The sequence below is a fragment of the Dermacentor andersoni genome, chromosome 9 (genome assembly GCF_023375885.2).
Source record: "Dermacentor andersoni chromosome 9, qqDerAnde1_hic_scaffold, whole genome shotgun sequence".
Lineage (NCBI taxonomy): Eukaryota > Metazoa > Arthropoda > Arachnida > Ixodida > Ixodidae > Dermacentor > Dermacentor andersoni.
In genome coordinates, this window is record NC_092822.1 from 84,323,046 (window position 1) to 84,343,908 (window position 20,863).

The window sequence follows — 20,863 nt, forward strand, 5'->3', positions numbered from 1 at the left end:
TGAGCATCCAGGCCAACTAAGAAGGGAGGTTTGTTGCAATTGCTTCTGAACTTTATTGCCACCAAACCAACAGTGCTCTCAATGAGAGCTTTTGGACAGTAGAATGCTTGCACCCAGCAAAGTCTTAAGAAGGAAGCATTCAGGATGTGCAAAATGGGCTTTTGAAGCTGGCAGCATTACTGAAGGTGCTTTGCCGATCTGCCCTCTTTATGGATACACAAAGATGATTTCCTCTTTAAGAGGGATTGTTTCCGAGGTTGTTACATGGCAACAGTGTTGGGTGTTTAGTAGCTTGTCTTTGCCCACTGTTAATAACCTCTTCCTTCTCCAGTGCCTCTGTGAAGTGCCTACTTTTTGGACACAATGTGCTCTCCATGCATGCATGCATCTTTAGCTTGTAAAGACGTCTATTAACCCCTTACCTCAAGCTGGTCCTTGCTCATGTCACCCAAGAAGGCATTGGGGAGTATGGCAATGTACACTTACAAAACACTGTTGATACCAGTGAAACCAAATTAATGGAGCTGCTGTTCTTTTTTTGTCCACTCCATCTTTGTTAGTTACAATGAGCAATGTCCGAACAGAAGGCATATGTAAAAACCTTCTGATGTGTTGATGACTCCCTTTTCTTTATCATACTTTGCCTGATGGAGCCAGCAAGTGGGTCAACCAGATGTTCAGCAGGCTTCCCACTAGTTTTCCCAGAGTCTCCTTTACCAGGGTGCTGCTCATAGATATCTGTTTTCTTGACCTTGCACTGCACTTCAACCATGGCCACACCTGCTAAACCTATAGCATGCGATCAAAAAAGTGCTATACATCATGTTGCTCCAAACTCGTGACATGTGCTACAAGGCCTTGAGGAACACCCTCATTTATTTACGCCCTCATCATACTGTACGAAGCTTCGCATGATAAGTGCGACAATTAACATCTGCTGGTTTTTCAGTGTTATTCCTGTCCAGCTTGCTGAAAGCTATCCTGAGTGTTTCAAAAGCAAACGACCGCTGCTGGACAAGAAGTGCTTAAATCAAGGGTCGCTATAACCACATATGTCACACGAAATGAAGGCCACTGAGTATACAGGCGGTTTACTTCATATCCGAGAAGCTTGGTTCTCTCTTTGCTAGTGAGTGAACTCAACTTGCCCCGAATACATGGCCTGTGACAAACTATGTGCCAGATGCTGTGTCCCCTCCAAAGCTGAAGATGTGTATGAGATCCTGACACCCTGCAGCGGCTTCTACACTGGGCAAACAGGCTACTATAAAAACGACTGCCCTTACTAATATGCTAATAACATGAAAACAGGCAGAAATTTGGCTATTCATTGGACCCAACTGCAGGTGCAAGCCACTCTTCCACCAGATGTGTGTTGTTCACAGAAACTGGAGCTATACAAATGCAGATAAAAACAATGATGTTTGAAAGTAGTAGAGTTGAACTACATTCTGCACAAGCAGTGCTATCTGCAGCGCTGGTACCTTATAGCCACAATTCATGGCTGCACCACCATGCAAAGGCACTGTTCTTGAATTATTAACTTCTATTATATTTATGGTGGCCATATATTGCAATTACATATTCACATTGTGCGCAATATGGTTAAATGTCAATTATGATAGCCATTCCTAATCTGAAATGCAACAAAAGAGCAAATATAGGCAACAAATTGCAATTCAAAGACACAAAAGACAACCAGTGCACAGGATAAGTGGTAGACTTCCTTTTATTGAAGAAGAAACGCGACATGTGTCATGCCACCACCAGTGGGTAGCAATCTTTCAAGCTTGGATGACAGAGGCAAAACTTAGCAAAATGCTACAATCACGCTGTAAAACGGCCTTGAACACAAGAAACCGACATCATATTGTACAGAATGAAAGGGCAAGACTCCATCTAAGAACAGTCTATGGTACCACATACTTGAAATGGTGTAAAATATGTTGACATGCCCTACCCGTAAAGAAAAAGCAACAAACACAGAAAGCACGCCTTAAAATGCAATGTGAAGAGTCTGTAACCAAGAAAAAACAACCCGAAAAAGGTTTCGCCAAGTCTTTCAATGATTAAAATTGTCAAACTGTATCATCACTTCTTAATGAACCTGCACAGCTGAAAAGGAAGGAAGGAAAGCCCAATAGCAGGGCTGCAGAAAATGTCACCGAATAAATATACTTCGCTTACCAACGATACTCGTGGTTTAGTTGTGGTCTGTGTATAAACCAATTGTGTATAAACTTTTCTTGTTTAGGATGGTTTAGCGGATAGGGAAAAAATGACCATAAGAACACCAGGTGTATGCATAGTCTACGCACAAAAAGCCACTGCTTTCTTACTTTATTTTCTCTGGACTACTATTCAGGAGTATTTAAGTGCCTTAATAGCACTGCTAACATCCTACTGCAAAACACAAAATTGGGCAAGTTGTGGCATAAAGAAAATTGCAGTTTCACTCATAATGTGAAACAATGATGCAGTAGCTGGTGAAATATGCGCAGGGAGCTTACTTCATGCAGTGTTTGTTGAAGTGAACACTTGCCAATGCAAGTCGGTAATCTCCTTAAAAAAGTAAAATAAGTAAGAGTCGTATTTATTTGTGGGAGTTGTGCCTCAGTGTTGAAGTGGAAATACTTGGCTTTTCTTCCTCCTCTTTCATATCCGGAATCAGCCACTGATCCACACCAAAACAACCCTTTAGCTTCTTACTGCTGAATTCGTTTTGGTTTTCTCAAATCTATATTTGGGCTACCCATTGCTAGGCCTCTCGCTTTGCTTGAGGAAAACAAGACACCAACAGCTCCATCCAGTAAATCTGACAAGCCAAGCACTAGAAGAAGATTAATAAAGCAGATGCACTCAATCATTGTCATCACATGCAAGAAGAAAACTTAACATAGGACTGCCTTCACAAGTGAGAAGGTCATGTGTAAGAACTTGAAGGTGTGGATGCCAGCTCTATATACAGTACGCAGACATTGAGCAGGTGTTAGCCAATCTAGGTACCTGTTGGCTAGATCACGCTCTCCGGTATCAGTATTCACCACGATTGTACCTTCAGCAGAGTGGCTGAAATGTAGAATTGTGGACTGCCACTCTTTTGATCGTATGTTTGAATCCTCGCAGTACAATGAGAACTTTATTTGCAATATTCTAGCAAGAAATTCGGGAATTCCAGTGACAACACCAGTAGACATCGGAAAAACCAGGGGAGTTAGCCCATAGCAGCTATTGCTGTAAAAAAAGAGGACTGGCATAAGCACAGGAATTGAGATGGGCATACTGCATGGCTTTGTTCTGGTAGTGGTCCACTACTTTGGTGCTACAGTTAATGATCTCCACTGTCACTGGACATAATAAGACTTCTTAAATTATACACTCGCGCACCCGCCGCCTCTGAGGTCGCCTAAGTGGACATACTATGCTGGCTGATAGCGGCCCCCTCCCACTTTTAGTCTGCTTCGCCGCACAACTAAGCTGTACTGCGGCGAAGAAGACGTACATTTGTATTGAGTGAATAAACAAATGGTTTTTACAACAGTACAGAAATAAACGCGCACCATGCATCATTCTACCACACGAAAGAGCGTCCCAACATACGGTAGCTGATTCACACAGGCCGTGTAGCCCACTTATCAGTCGTAAAGGGCATTATGGGTAATTCAAAATTTCAGACACACACATGTGTTTATGTTTACGTTCGCACTCCTTGCGTAATGAGACTCCCAGAACTTCCACAATAGAAAGTAATTTACAAGACACAAACGCAAAGAACACTATATGTCTCGTTTTCAACTCGGCCGTCATGCAAATGACATATAGCGCGGGAAAACGTGAACATGCTGTGTGTTAGCGTCGTAAACTTCATACTAGGCAAGGAGCTAGCACACCACAATCCCGCGACAGCCACTAATGAGACCAAGACGGGAGCACATGTCTGTGAACGCGCAAACCCTAAGCCACTCTGCTCCTCCGCCACCCCCGCTGCACGGCTGCATCAATCGTTTCATGCACAGCACACCAAACACACATTCAGCGCTGAACAGTGGGCGGTCGACGCAGTTGCATTTACATGACTTGCAGCGAGCAGCACATGCCTCGATGTCCGTTAAGCAAAGTCGGACACGGCGACGCCACATCGCGGTTCGCAGAACTTCGCTGCCGAGGCGCTAGGCCACTTCGATATGGTGGCTAGATAACTTCGATATTTCAATTGTCACCACCGCCGGGTTCTCAAGAAAGCACGGGTCACACAACGCAGATTCTGTAGTGCCAGAGCTCATCGAGGCCAAAGCCGCATTGCCGCACCGCCACTACTCACGGCTTTCCGCCAAGTAACATAGAACCTACAACCAACACACAAGCAACGCACGCACGATTACATGAGCAATGTTGAACAACGCGCGGTCCAGAGAACGATCACGCCGAGGACGAACACGCCACGGCGTCGCTCGGCGCCAGCATCGCGCCTTCTCAAAAATCCCTAAATGATGCGGTCCCTAGGCACTTAGGATCAGGTCACGTGAGGGATTTTTGTACGACAAATAGACGCAAGCATTCGCCACTACATGTACCCCTCTCCCCTCCTCCGTAGCGGTGACCGCGCGACAGCGAGCGGTGTTCTCCGGTTGCCGATGTGCCGGCTCCCTATCAGCGGATCACGGTGCGCGCTTCCGAAGCCGCAACACTGAGCCACCTTCAGTTCACTCGCTAGCAGCGTCAGCGGCGTCAGTCAGTCGCTGCCATCTCTTCGCAGCGCCAAGTTCCTATGCGCCTACGCACTGCCTCCCACGACCCCCCGATAAGCGCGGCAGTTGCTCCAAGCTACGCTCCGTTTGCGGCGACTGGTGCGAAATGTCCCGCACGAGAAGGACTGTCCGGGGCTCACAGACGATTTTTATTATAATAAAATCGGTCGGCCTACATAGATAGTATATTCTCAGCCAGTTCATTCTGAGCCATAAACGAGGCAACCGGTGGAAACCCTTCGTCTGCCGCTGCTACTAAACGAGCTGCCCGAGAAGAGGCCCAGGGCTGTCGCCGCCTGAATCCAGAGATACGCTACGCCAAACCGGCCACTAGGTGCAGCAAGTCGAGCATATATCCATATATTTCTCCGACCACAAGGCTTCCTTCATGACAATCAAGAACTAGAAGTGGAGTGTTTATTGAAGAAGAAATATGTGGGAAGAATAAAATGTAGCCAGTAGCTGTACATACATGTCTTGATCGAATTTCTAGCCTCAATATATCGAAAAACCGAAACAGCGCAGGAACTGCGTTCAAGTGTCACATTAGCAAATAACGTAACGGCAATCTTTTGTTGGTCATTACCATAAGGCACCAGCAAACGATGAATACAAAAGAAAAGAGGAATGGAAGTGAATTGGACCAAAGGACAACACGCTGCTCATGGGAACTGCATTTACATCTGCATGATGCATGCAATCTTTGCCTAATTGAGTTACAGCAGCAGCTCTTCTCCTGTTCACTTTGTTCACCATTTTTGTGCCTAGTAAGTCTGGCTCTAGTAGTGTAAGGCAGTGCCACTCGTGGCTTTGGTGCTGGATGTAGCACATCCTTCTAACCACTGGTGCAATGTATTATGTAAACCTAAGTTCTTTTGAATAAATGTAACCCGCAAAAGTTGCACTTGATAGAATGTGCCATATTTACCACCATTACCATGAGTAGTAGAGGCTGCGAGTGCCAGGGCGACACATTGATTAACCTTGCTCAGCTTTATGCAAAACTGTTCTACATACAAATGTATTGCTAAAAGCGTCACAGAACAAAATATTGCGATCCGCATCTTACGATGCTCGTAATCTTGTTCTCATTCATGATGCCATTCTACCTGTGCTGCATTCTGTGGCTGACCACTCCAACGATCTCAACAGAATCGTTACACAGGTGTGTACTTTTGTTGTTCTGAGCACTGATATTTTTGAACTTTATAATTGGCGTAAATGCACAGATCAAATGAAAAGCAGGTTAAAATAGGAGCTAACAGGCACTGCCTCCGAACGTTCGTTACAAAAAAAAAATATTTGTTAACAGCTGTCGTTATAGCTACACAAGAGAGCCTGCACATGAAAACACCAGTGCCTAACAAGCCACAGCATCGTACTGTAGAATAATCCACAACGTCATACCAAAACATGTGCTAATCTGCGAATTGTATTAAAATGGTATGAGAGAGACCATTTCTTTAGAGTGACGATTTGAGCTTTCGAGGCTTAAACTATTTCTTGGGTTACTCTGTTTCGTTGCTTGTACTCAACAGATGTGTCCTGAAAACAATTTGCATTCGCATTTCATACAATTTGCAGCAAAATATGAGCAAAGGGCTGTGACACTTTAAGGGCCTACTATTGAAGTAGCAACCAGTGTGCGCAGCAACCAGGCCCATGCGCCTTGAAAGGGCCTTGGTACGGTGCCGTAAGAGATGGTCGAATGTCTTCGCGTCAGACAAAGACGCACCTTGACGAAGCAAGGTCTCTGCTTACGAAGACATTGTAGTTGGACGGTTATGGCGCGGGCATTGGTCTCAGACGTTGACGCAGGAACCGAAGCTGCTCGATGTAGTCAAGCGGTGTCAAGGCGGGGCAGGAGCTGGGGTGAAGATTCAGCGAGCAGGCTGAGAGAGGTGCCATGCATTTGAGGTCTTCTTTAACCAGCGAACGAATTCCAAGCATCACGAGGGGAAGCTCGTCAACCCATGAAGTTCGGGCGTCGCGAGCGATTAGTGCAGCCTTCAACTGGTATGCTGGTATGCCGTTGTGTGGCTGGTATGCCGTTGTGTGGACGTGCCTTACACCGAGCATACGTGTCAGTGTTCTGAATATTTTGGAGTCAAACTGACGGCCACGGTCCATAGTAGGAATACTGGGGCAGCCGGGGCGAAAGATCCATCCGGAAACGAAAAATGATGCTACGGTGGATGCCGCAATGTCGTGAAGCGAGAACGCCTCAGACCAGCGTGTATGGCAATCCACAAAAGTGAATATACAGCGCTTTCCACGCGAGGACGAGTGTGCACCGACGATGCCAATGCGTACATGGTCAAAGTGTCAGTCTGGCGAGCGGTAGGCTTGAAGGGGAGTCTTGGTGTGTCGCGCCGTCTTCGCACGCTGACACCACAAGCACTCACGAGCCCAGCGGCGGACGTCCTTGTTGACGCCGGGCCACACAAAAGGAAAGGCACTCAGGCGTTCAGTGGAGCAGATGCTAGGGTGGCTTGTTTCGTGCAGTTTAGTGAAGATCTGACGAGGACATGAGGAATGGCACAAACGGATGCGCGTGGCCAGGGGCGCTATAACGTAAGACTATTCCAAACTTTTCTATTCCAATTTTGCAATCAGCCCACCGTGATTGGATGAAAACGTTTTTGGACCAGCCCCATTTCAACTGTCTGTCACGCGACGTCACGAAAACGGCAATAGCTCCCCATCTGATATGACGTGTACACACTGATTATGCATAATTTGACCGAACAAAACTAAAATATTTCTTATTTCTGATTCGACGCCTTTTCGCCATTAGCCATCGGCTATTGCTCAAAAGTTTTCGGGCTGCACCCACTTCACCTGCCTGTCATGCGACGTCACAAAACCGCGAAAACTCACCTCGTCAAAGGGACGTATACGCGTTAGAGGCATTATTATGCCGAACAAAACTGTGTTTTTTTCCTAATAGCCGCAGGCTGCCCCGTTCCTAAAGGAATAAAAGACAGCTGCCGCCGATCGCTCGGGCACTGGCTACTGGTACCTGCCGGAGAGCATGGGTTTATTGCGTACAATAAAACTTTTTGCATGGCCTTATAGTGTTATCGAGCTGTTTCGGCACCTTTATGACCTCGCTCTGCCAACTCTTCTTTGCTGAGGATCCGTTTTAGCGTCATTCTTAAGCTTCCGTTGCATGCCGCCGCGATTGTCGATGAGCCACCGCAAGCTAAGTAAGAGAAAGCGGACCAATCGCAGACGCTGGCACCACCCTCTTCATGCGGTTGTCGATGTTCAGTGCAGTGGCTCGGCCCCATCGAATCCCTCTCCACATGAGCATGCTCCTGGCCTCTTGTGAGCCAATTAGATAAGACAAGCCGCTCACTGCAGGCAATGTTATTCGTTTTTCAAGCAAATAAAACTGACCTCCTATGAACGAGGGGAGCATTTGATTGGAGTGTTTAGGCAACCCTGAGGGTGACCGCCCGATGCTTGCGTCGGCGGTTACGCAAATTTAACGTCAGGAGATTGGAATAAAAACATATTGAAATAGTTTTACGTTATACGGCCCCAGAAGATACATCATTGACAATTGTACCAGAGGAGAAGGGCAGCGGCATCTCGGACAGCGACCAATAACAAGAGCTTGCGTGCAAGTCGCCAAGTTCACTGTTACTACGCTCTGTCTCTGCAATTGCATCAGATGTTACGTCACTTACGCGGGAAAGGGCGTCGGCAGCAGCGTTGACAGGGCCTTCGATGTACTTTAGTTCTATGGTGAGCTCCGAAATCAAACTTAGATGCCGAATCAGCCGGGATATATAAGCACTGTGGCTTCCACGTAAAGCAAATGTCAGTGGCTTATGGTCGACCAACACGTGCAATACACTATACCTTGCAGTTGCTGGCGAAAGGGCTCAATTCCGAGGTAGACGGCGAGAAGTTCATGGTCGAACGTGCTGTAGCGAGTTTCGGCAGGCTTTAGCTTCTGGGAGAAGAAGGCTAGAGGTCACCACAAGTCTTTCAGGAACTGCTGAAGGAGATCACCAATGGCGTTGGAGGAAGCATCGGTGATTGCCGCATTGGTGCTGTTGGGTAAGGGATGCACGAGCTTATTGCATTGGCCAGAGCATTCTTGGCTACCTCATGCTGCGTCAACTGCACTTGTTCACTCAGGAGGGGCTGACGCTGCTTCAATTTACTTGAGTATGTCGGTCAGTGGTAGAACAATGCGAGCCGCATTAGGTATGAAGCGACGGTGATAGTTCAGTAGTCCTACAAACTCGCGTAGTTTTCGAAGGGAAGTTGGACGAGGAAAATCGCGCAGTGCTTGAACTCCTTCAGGTATGACGAGGCGGCCAAAAAAATTCGATACTGTGGACGCCGAAAACACCCTTTGCTATGGTAATGGTAAAGCCGTGCTCCTGGAGTCGTGTAAAAAGCAATCGCACATGATCGGCATGCTGTTCAGGTGAAGAGCTAGACACAAGTAAGTCATCGAGGTGGGCAACGAATTTTGTTCTCATGTTTATCAGAAGACTTAAAGGGCTGCAGCTAAATGCACAAAATCTGTTGCTTTCTTTCCATCATCTCCAAAGAATTTCATTACCTTTGTTTCCATCTTTCTTTTTTTTGTTGTTGTTCACTGCTCCTATTGAGCTGCAGAACACTGTAAATTTCTTCTTACCAATGCAGGCGAGACAAGTTGTTGACAGGTAAGACAAAGCTATTTGTTGACAAATTCTACTTCACCCTGCCACCTGCAAGCCGCCTGGATAGTTCAGATGTTAGAGCGGCTGCCCCGGAAAGGCGCTGGTCCTGGGTTCGACTCCCAGAAAAAGACGAATTTTTCTTCCCTTCTGAGGCTTGTCTTTCGAGGAACCCGTATAGGTTTCCTTTGTAGCAATTGCTACGATTGCGTGGATGTCTTATTTCCCTTAGTTAGTTACCTCTCTCCACATTGCAGGTTCCCACAGAACTGTTATGTTGAGATCTGCTCATGTTTGCGTGTTTTCGCACGTGTCACACCATGCTTGCTAATTATTAAGCGAAGTTTTACTGCAATTTATACAACCGGCAAAACTACGATCCTTACTTCCTTACTTGAGATAGTTTGAGCACACCACTCAGAAAGAAATGAAAGTAGGCACACACAAGCACTAGCTTCTACCAATGCGTTATTGGCAACAAGTGCACAATTTTTCTACATGCAAATCACGCTTATGCGCGGGCAAAAGGGCCTTGCGCGCACTAAGTCTCGTTAAGAAAATACCGTTTTCACAATTCAAAGCACGCTCACACTTCCCAGTTAGGCATGCTATTTTTGCTGCTTCGTTTTGCAGTCTTAAAGGGACACTGAAACGATTTTGTTCAGACCTAACGGGTCCTTGGGGCTGTTCCTTCTAATCATTAGGTGACGCATTTAGGGTCTCCACGTAAGGCGTGCAAATAATTATTCGGTTTCAAGTGTGAACATAGCTACCAAGTGCAGTGGCACCACTCCTCTGAGTATTCAGCCACGCTTACCAATTCACGCGTGCTGGCCATACGTCGCCAGTAGGGCGAGCTTATTCGATTGGCTGCCCCAGGCGTGTCATTGACAATTTTTTCCAACTTTAGGGTGAACAAATGTTGTTCGTTCTAAGTGGAATGTGTGGTATTTTTTTCAATAAAATAAATAAAGTAACTGAAAGAAAATGCTCAAGGTCAATTTATCACTAGACCCGAACACTTCTAGCAGCAGAAAGTGTCCTCTGCTAGCGCTACAACATGCTCCATGTTGATGCGAGCTGTGTGGCCTGTGTTTGTATCGATATGTCTTTTCACGAGCACCATGGCTCACTCTTGCACTGTGGGTTGCAAACGTAGCGATCGGCGGCATGTCAAGCTGCGACATTGTGCTCATCTTCAAGGCCAATATGTGAGCGAATGGCTGCAGCGCTGGTCCTCGGCATCCGATTGGCACCAGCATATGCGCGTTTGTGACGATCACCTCACGCCAACGGAATAATACCGCAATAGTGCTTCGTGTGTCCGCTATTCGGGAAAGCGCAAGCGGACTGAGATTTGACCGGCTTCTTCATATAGAGGCTCAATTGCACGTGTAAATGAATTATATAAAATTTCAATTACTAGATAATAACACACCGACCAGTTTTTCATGCGAGCCAAACAGCATGACGCCACTACACAGATGTTTATTTTCAGTCTGTCTCTGCTCTTTACAACATTATGGTGCACACCTGATACCTGCACAGCCTGGCTCAAGGTACACCAAGTGTAGCGAAATGAGTTTGTCACGATGTTTTATGGTTTACAGTCCCAGTGTGGCCGGCACTTAAGCATAGCATAGGACCTCAATGTGTTGTTATTTTATTAAATGTAGTGCCTGTCCCAAACTTTCAAAATTTTGTATGCATCGGTAATCTTATGCTGTATTTCTTTTTCCGACTACACATGCTCAAATTTCCGTCTGACGTTTTGTCATACATTAAAAACAGCCTCTCTTCAATGCTAGCAGGGCAAATGAAGGAGCCGGAAGGAATACATTTTTGAACGATTGTATAAAAAACTTATTCATGTGCTTTTTCTTAATCGCGTAGTTGTTTCCTTCCCATAACATTACAGGGAAAGAGATCGTGGAATGCAAAGCTAAGAAATGCGCCTTGGAAATGTCGAAGGCCCAGCAATACCTCAGTGGCGAATATCAAGATTCGTTAATTTCATGTTGCATTCCAATTACAACCGAAAAATTTCACTTTGAATTTCACTTTAAAATCCATAAATTCAACGTGGCATTCCACATTAAATTTCACGGAAATACGATGCTTTTTCCATGGGAATTTCATACGAAGTCAATACAATAATTGGCAAATTACATTAGAGTGGTTCTACGGTGGCCACTTAGTAATCATGATCAACAAATCTACAACGATGGAACACTGATATTTCAACAAAGATTTTGTTGATAGAGCATCAGGACTACAATCGAATGCCTACTAGATATCCACACTAATTTTCCTAAAGGTTAAGATCGAGCGTTTACTTTTTGGCGTGCAAGATCAGTACACAGTTTACACGCGCTATGTCCTAGACAGGCCTCTGGCCTTAATTTCCGCAGAAATTTCGCATGCAACGGGCAAACCTAATCACAGCGGTTAATGGGCTTGTATCCAAGGGTCACGAGTTCAAATCACCTGTTATGTTCCTTCCCCCCCCCTTTTTTTTTTCTTTTTTTTTAATGTCTTTTCTTTTATTTTATCACTGTACGGGAACCCTCCTAAAGATATATATATCCTCAATTATGTATGGCCACACAGGTGCAGGTCATAAATACCAGGTTCTCTAGCCGAGTGCCATTCGTGCGGTATAACCGAGCTCAGATTGGTCCACTTTGACTGATCAAATAAGGCACCACTGTAGGTTAAATGAGGCGTACAACTCCTGCGGGACCCGCCGTGGTTGCTCAGTGGCTATGGTGTTGGGCTGCTGAGCACGAGATCGCGGGATCGGATCCCGGCCACGCCGGCCGCATTTCGATGGGGGCGAAATGCGAAAACACCCGTGTACTTAGATTTAGGTGCACGTTAAAGAACCCCAAGTGGTCGAAATTTCCGGAGTACTCCACTACGGTGTGCCCCATAATCAGAAAGTGGTTTTGTCACGTAAAACCCCATAATTTAATTTTTAATTTAACTCCTGCGGGGACGGTAGAGTATCCGCCTCCCATGCAAGAGGACCGTGATTCAAATCCCGGTGCCGCACAATTCTCCGCCGGAAAATACAAAAAAAAACCGTGTGTTGAGAAAATTGCACAAACAGGCCTGGAGTTCGGCCTGATCTCGGTGACCAGAACCGGCAACGCACTCTCTCACCAGAGCAGGATTGGCCACCCTGGTGCAGTACTTCGCCACAACCTCCTATATGAATACAACAATCAAACCCCGGCCCTCAGTCTCCAGCAGCCGCGAAGCAACTGACCACGGCGGCGGTCAGATATGTGACGCAGCAGAGGGTGCTAAGAATACCTGGCTCCGGACAGGCCGCCATTGGAATCTGAACCTGGCAACGTTTAACGTTAGAACTTTATCTAGTGAGGCGAGTCTAGCAGTGTTATTGGAGGAATCAGAGGGCAGTAAATGCGATATCATAGGGCTCAGTGAGGTTAGGGCAAAAGAAGCATATGCAGTGCTAAAAAGTGGGCACATACTGTGCTTTCGGGGCTTAGCGGAGAGACGAGAACTAGGAGTCGGATTCCTTATTAATAAGGAAATAGCTGGTAACATACAGGAATTCTATAGCATTAACGAGAGGGTGGCAGGTCTTGTTGTGAAACTTAACAAGAGGTACAAATTGAAGGTAGTACAAGTAAGTCTACGCCCCTACATCCAGTCATGATGACAAGGAAGTCGAAAGTTTTTATGAAGACGTGGAATCGGCGATGGGTAAAGTCAAAACAAAATACACTAAACTGATGGGCGACTTCAATGCCAGGGTAGACAAGAAGTAGGCTGGAGACAAGTCAGTGGGGGAATATGGCATAGGCTCTAGAAATAGCAGAGGAGAGTTATTAGTAGGGTTTGCAGAAGAGAATAATATGCGGATAATGAATACCTTTTTCCGCAAGCGGGTTAGCCGAAAGTGGACGTGGAGGAGCCCGAATGGTGAGACTAGAAATGAAATCGACTTCATACTCTGCGCGAACCCTGGCATCATACAAGATGTAGACGTGCTCGGCAAGGTGCGCTGCAGTGACCATAGGATGGTAAGAACTCGAATTAGCCTTGACTTGAGGAGGGAACGGAAGAAACTGGTACATAAGAAGCCAATCAATGAGTTAGCGGTAAAAGGGAAACTAGAGGAATTCCGGATCAAGCTACAGAACAGGTATTCGGCTTTAACCCAGGAAGGGGACCATAGTGTAGAAGCAATGAACGACAATCTTATGGGCATCATTAATGAGTGCGCAATAGAAGTCGGTGGTAACGCCGTTAAACAGGAAACCAGTAAGCTATCGCAGGAGACGAAAGATCTGATCAAGAAACGCCAATGTATGAAAGCCTCTAACCCTACAGCTAGAATAGAACTGGCAGAACTTTCTAAGTTAATCAACAAGCGTAAGACAGCAGACATAAGGAACTATAATATGGATAGAATTGAACAGGCTCTCAGAAACGGAGGAAGCCTAAAAGCAGTGAAGCAGAAACTAGGAATTGGCAAGAATCAGATGTGTGCGTTAAGAGACAAAGCCAGCAAAATCGTTACTAATATGGATGAGATAGTTCAAGTGGCTGAAGAGTTTTATAGAGATTTTTACAGTACCAGTAACACCCACGACGATAAGGTGAGAGAGAATAGTCTAGAGGAACTTGAAATCCCACAAGTAACGGCGGAAGAGGTAAAGAACGCCTTGGGAGCTATGCAAAGGGGGAAGGCAGCTGGGGAGGATCAGGTAACAGCCGATTTGTTGAAGGATGGTGGGAACACTGTCCTAGAAAGATTGGCCGCCCTATATACACAATGCCTCATGACCTCGAACGTACCGGAATCTTGGAAGAACGCTAACATAATCCTAATCCATAAGAAAGGGACGCCAAAGACTTGAAAAATTATGGACCGATCAGCTTACTGTCCGTTGCCTACAAAGTATTTACTAAGGTAATCGCAAATAGAATCAGGAATACCTTAGACTTCTGTCAACCAAAGGACCAGGCAGGATTCCGTAAAGGCTGCTCAACAATAGACCGTATTCACACTATCAATCAGGTGATAGAGAAATGTGCGGAATATAACCAACCCTTATATATAGCCTTCATTGATTACGAAAAAGCATTTGATTCAGTCGAAACCTCAGCAGTCATGAAGGCACTACGGAATCAGGGTGTAGATGACCCATATGTAAAGATACTGGAAGATTTCTATAGCGGTTCCACAGCCACCGTAGTCGTCCACAAAGAAAGCAACAAAATCCAATAAAGAAAGGCGTCAGACAGGGAGATACGATCTCTCCAATGCGATTCACAGCATGTTTACAGGAGGTATTCAGAGACCTGGAGTGGGAAGAATTGGGGATAAAAGTTGATGCAGAATACCTTAGCAACTTGCGATTCGCTGATGATATTGCCTTGTTTAGTAACTCAGGAGACCAATTGCAATGCATGCTCACTGACCTGGAGAGGCAAAGCAGAAGGGTGGGTCTGAAAATTAATCTACAGAAAACTAAAGTAATGTTTAACAGTCTCGGAAGAGAACAGCAGTTTACGATAGGTAGCGAGGCACTGGAAGTGGTAAGGGAACACATCTACTTAGGGCAGGTAGGGACCACGGATCCAGATCATGAGACTGAAATAACCAGAAGAATAAGAGTGGGCTGGGGTGCGTTTGCCAGGCATTCTCAAATCATGAACAGCCGGTTGCCACTATCCCTCAAGAGGAAAGTGTATAACAGCTGTGTGTTACCAGTACTCACGTATGGGGCAGAAACCTGGAGGCTTACGAAAAGAGTTCTGCTGAAATTGAGGACGACGCAACGAGCTATGGGAAGAAGAATGATAGGTGTAACGTTAAGGGATAAGAAAAGAGCAGATTGGGTGAGGGAACAAACGCGGGTAAATGACATCTTAGTTGAAATCAAGAAAAAGAGATGGGCATGGGCCGGACATGTAATGAGGAGGGAAGATAACCGATGGTCATTAAGGGTTACGGACTAGATTCTAAAAGAAGGGAAGCGTAGTAGGGGGCGGCAGAAAGTTAGGTGGGCGGATGACATTAAGACGTTTGCAGGGACAACATGGCCACAATTAGTACATGACCGGGGTAGTTGGAGAAGTATGGGAGAGGCCTTTGCCCTGCAGTGGGCGTAACTAGGCTGATCATGATGATGATGACACCAAGAGCACGACGTAAACTGCGCTTTGCGAACACGTTCTATGCGCTCATGCTGCGATTTCATTATGCAAGTTTATGATTGTGTTGGTGACCCAGCCTTAAACGGCACTATTTGAGAGCTAATGAGTTCGTTGAGTAGGAATCGATGTACGAGTAGATATGAAATGGATTCAATTCTGGGCTCTTACGTGCCAAAACCACTATTTCATTATGGGTCAAGCCGTAATGTGGGTCCAGATAAAGTTTGACCACCAGGGGATATTTGAAGGGACTGACAACTGGCCAGAATGTGTCGTACGACTTTATTGGAAATGAAGTGACTCGGATATTTAGTGATAGAATCCAGCACGCAGTTCACGGTTTATGTAGGAATTCGAACTTTAAATTGGCAAAGAAAGTCTCAAAAACCAGTAGGTGGCGGGGCCTGGCGGTGAAATCTTGGTACTTCGGATGTAGTCTACGAGATTACAGTGAGTCGGTTGTTATTAAGTACAACATAATTATTCCTAAACATTCTGGAGCTTTATAATTTGACGATGGGGCATTACTATACGCGTCGGAAATCGAAAGCGCACGCACGGCTATGGCAGCACGCTGAACTGCGTCACCTGCAAGAGCGTCGTTTCGTTTTCGGTCCGATTGGTTTTGACTGAATGAATGCGCAGGATTTGTACAGAAAACCATGAAAACACGTGGCTGTTATCGCAGAAATACAGTTCAGAAAACATCAATCGCAGGAACAGAGACTTGATGAACAAAACCATACTTTCTCAGTTATGGCCCCACTTGTCTGATTCACACTAACAGTGCACTCACATACCACCCTGTTTAGCATGCTTCCAGTGTATTTCAGATGGAAAATTTTCTAAAAAATTTGCATGGCGTTTTCCGCGTTACCACTTCATGATTAGGCACTGTGACCGGCAAGCTTTCCATCACGTTAAAAAATGGGTGCCGTATTCAAGAGAGCAACTTCAGTTGAAGAACATGCTTGACTTAATTTAGATGACTCCTGTCGCGATCGCGCCGGAGGAAACGCAATATGCATCTAGGGGTGGCCAGGGAGGGGGGCGGTATTCTGTAAGAGTCCACATAGTGGACAGTCAATTTCGGCCGCTGCTAATTGGCTAGATCCGCTCGCCTCCTCCACGCTGTGCTTTCGTCGCTCCGCTTAGATCACTTTGAAGCTAAAGGCAGCGCGAAGGTAAATTCGCTCATCGCTTCAGCATTAGAGTTCCCACAGCGAGCTTCCGCGGTCATCGAGCGAGATGTGTTAATGTTTGCTTGTGCGTGTGTGACAAGTCAGGGAATGTTTATACCCACAAGTTTATACGGGTGAAAAATCTACTAGCCTTACGTGCGAAACTGACTTTTAGCCCGATTATGCCACTAGTTTATAATATATCTGAGGAGCGTCCTTGCATGGCATCGGAGGTTTGCGTTTTTGAATATGCCTGTCATACTTTAAAGCTTTGTCACTTGTTTAACTTTGTCGACTATCTTTGAATTCATTCCTAGTCACTCAATTGTGCATTTCATGAAAAGCCATCAAGAGCACCCATGAAAAGCCACACTTCACGACCCACCAGTGTTGCGCTTTATTTGTGCTTTTACCAGGCCGTAGATGAAAGCTAATTATGTATCCATTGTCCCCCATGACCTTGAAGATAAGTGTCACGTTTGCATACACCCCTCTGCAGGGTCGCATGACTGCCGCGTCCACGGTATTGCAGAAGTGGTAGATGCAACCCAGTATGGAGGACTCCTGGTTTTTGTCACTCAACGTCTCCTGGGCTTCTTGGATCCTGCGAGCATAGATTACAATTAAGATGGATTACAGTCCTGCGGAGATACCCGAGCGCTTGGCAAAATTTAGGGGACGACATGCACACACCGCATAAATTCAGTCGTTTTTGTACGTGAAAGACCTGCAAACGCTAGAAAAAAAATCGCCTCCATTTCACCTTGTGAAGGTGGATGTACAGCGAACCTGGTGTCGTTCCTAGACTACCTTTCACAAACACCACGAACACAAGCCACCGACGCCACGCGCGCACGCACGTGTGCGGAGGTGCAGCATACATCCCCATTATCCTAGTCCCTCCGCTTGGCGCAGCGCGTTATTGAAGTAATTGAATTTGGGAGATGTTGCATTGACTGAGGAAGTAATCCCAACATAGAAAACGGACAACGGTTTATTGCCTCAGTAGCGGCTGTCGCAGGTGATCGTATCGGCGCTTAGCGCGTACTTATTTGTGCTTTCACTAGGCAGTAGCTGCGTAGCTGCGAATTTTTCAAGCCACGCACTGAGGCAATAAACCGTTGTCCTTTTTCTATGTTGGGATTCCTTCCTCAGTCAATGCAACATTTCACGAATTCAATTACTTCAATAACGCACTGCGCCAAGCGGAGGGACTAGGAGAATGGAAATGTATGCTTTTTGTCTCTTCCCCGTCACCGGTGGTAGACGCTGACGCTGCGGTGGCGGTGTTTTTTATCGGCTACGCATCGCAACACAAAGCCATGCTTCCCCGGGGTGGACGATGACGAGGCACAAGCTGCGCAGAAAAGTTTGTAAAGAGAGCGTCGCCACAAATTTCTCAAAGGAGACTGCGTCACCAAGTTGCACCTAACTTTGTTATGCGAAAACCAACACCTAGAAAGCCACACCAGCATTGCCCCGTACCAGCGAGCAAGCCCAACAGGAATATCGTAGCTCAGTCAGCAATCACAATGGCAGCCCCAGCGTCCATCATCATGCTGGAACAGCACAAGGAGCCACCGACTTTGTGCCGATCATCGTTTGCAGACCCGAAAAAACGGCTGGAAACAATCGAAAGGGTCGGCACATTCAACAACTGGAATTCCAACGGCAAGCTGCGGAGTGTATACGTCCCTTAGATGACGTCGCCAGTACATGGTTCGAAATACTTGCGTCATGTTTATAACCTCGTACCACTTCCACACCTTCTTGAACGCCTTCAAGAACGTCACCAGCAAAGAAAGGCCTGAAGCGATACTGGAATCGATTGCATAATTCCCAAACGAGAACGTTGCGAGTGCACATGTACCAGAACTCATGGTTTCTCGGAGCTCGTCGGACCCTAGTGCTTAGATTTACCTCTTTGGCAAAAGCACATCGCCTTTCTATTACCAGGCGCGCGTTTCCAGCGTCATCTCGACACCCGTTCAAGACAATGTTCTGCCCGATAAATCGCTTGTTGCAATGGCCAAATTGCATGAGCTCAATTCAAGGCTGTGCGTAATCCACCTCATTCAACACATCTATGGTTGTTGTGGCACGGCTACAACAACCATGTTTGCAGAAACAATATTTTATTTATCAACATAGTTCCCTACCGCTCGACACACTTCCAGTGGTGCTCCAATTTTTTTATCCCTTAGCAAACAAGGACGGCTTGAGGCGCTTGATGTAGTGATTTACCACTGAGATAACTACTTGAACTGAAAAACATTTCTTTCCACCCAACCAATTCTACAGGTTTGCAAAGAGGAAAACGGGGCATGAGGCGAAAGCCGAGAATAGAGTGAATTACGCACAACCTCGAAGTGAACTAGGGCAATTTGGCCATTGCAACAAGTGATCTGCCGGACAAAGCATTGTCTTGCACTGGTGTCCACATGACGCTGGAGATGCGTGCCTGGCAACAGAAAGGTCACGTCCTTTTGCCGAACAGTGAAATCTAAGGACGGAACTCCGAGAGGCCATCAGAACATTCTGGTACATGTCATTGCTGACATCGAGAGAGAGTAAGCAGGCACTTGAGTTCCTGAATCGCCGCGACCTCTGCCGGAAGCGACGACCTACGCTGCCGTAGCCTGTAATCACGTTCCCTCTCTGCGGCCACGCCACGGCTGGTAGCACCGCACTTCCGTCGTTCGTCGCTTCAAACGCCGACTCGCCCGCCCGTCGCCCAGCCTAGGTACTCAAGGAAGATGTGTGACGCGCTTCTAAACCACCGCCAGCTCTGTTATCCGAATGAAGAAGCCGGCAGTGTACTCCACCAATGTTCACACCACGACTTCGGACTACGAAGGTTTGCGGTGAATATGGCACGCCCACAACAACCATGTTTGCAAAAAACAATATTTTATTTTTCGACATAGTTCCCTACCGCTCCACACACTTCTTCCAGTGGTGCTCCAATTTTTTTATCCCTCAGCCACTGAGATAACCTCTTGAACTGAATTAAATTTCTTTCCACCAAACGAATTCTGCAGGTTCGCAAAGAGGAAAAAGGCGCATGGGTTCAAATCCGGGGAATAGGTTGGATTACGCATAACCTCGAAGTGAACTCGTGCAATTCAGCCATTGCAACCAGCGATCTGTCAGGCAGAGCATTGTCTTGGTGAAAGGGGAGTTTTTGCTTTTCTAACCAAGGTCGTTTAGTGCGCAATTCTTTTTTACCTATGAGTGTTGCATAATATGGGCCTGTTATTGTTTAGAGATTTTTAAGTAGTGTACAAAACTATTTCTACTGAATCCCAAAAGACAGTCACCATGACCTTTCCGGATGGACAAATCGTATTTGCCTTGTTTAGCGCACCATCATCAGGCCCAGTCCAATGCTTTGACTGCTGTTTAAACAGTTGTATATCCCTGTCTCGTCAACTGTCCCAAACTGACGCCAAAAGTCCTGCAGATTGCAATCAAGCATCGATAAACACTGTTTCGAGATGTCTACGTGATGCGCCTTTGGTCGATAGTCAGCAGTCGGGAACCCAGTGCGCACAGACCTTTTCCATCTGCAATTTCTCATGAAGAATATTGTGATCTCTCTCTGGCGAGATGCCTATAAAAACCAGCTATCTCAAGTACATTCACTCGGTGGTCTTCCATGAAAATTCCATGTATTTTCTATACCATTTATGGCGCACCTCATATTGCGTCAAGTTTGCCATGTTTGAATTCATTTATCAAGTAGTAAATAGTCTTTAGTGATGGTGCAGAACCTCCAGGAACTTCGCTCAGCTAGGCTTTAATTTGGACAGCAGTGCAGTGTTTTAAATAAAAATTATCACCGCTCGGAATTCATCTTCTTCCGTTTTGGCAGGAATCACCACAGAGCTCAGTGCCAATGGCTGATAAAAGCTTACTAACTGTCGTTACAAGCATACACTATTTTTGCCGTCATATGAAGTGTGCTTCATGCGCGCCTCCTAGAAGAAAACATAATTGTAGCGTCATCTTTTGTATTTTTACCATACTTATCAAACGACCCTCGTATCTT

The 20,863-nt window shown here is 46.1% G+C and overlaps 1 long non-coding RNA gene across 1 annotated transcript in view; it reads right to left on the reverse strand.

Moving 5' to 3' along the window:
* Positions 1–17,193: 17,193 nt before the first annotated feature.
* LOC129384120 (uncharacterized) overlaps positions 17,194–20,863 on the reverse strand; it is a 269,966-nt gene continuing 266,296 nt past the window's right edge. The window contains exon 6 of the long non-coding RNA XR_008611902.2: positions 17,194–17,416. This is a non-coding gene — a long non-coding RNA (uncharacterized lncRNA). The remainder of the gene's footprint in view (positions 17,417–20,863) is intronic.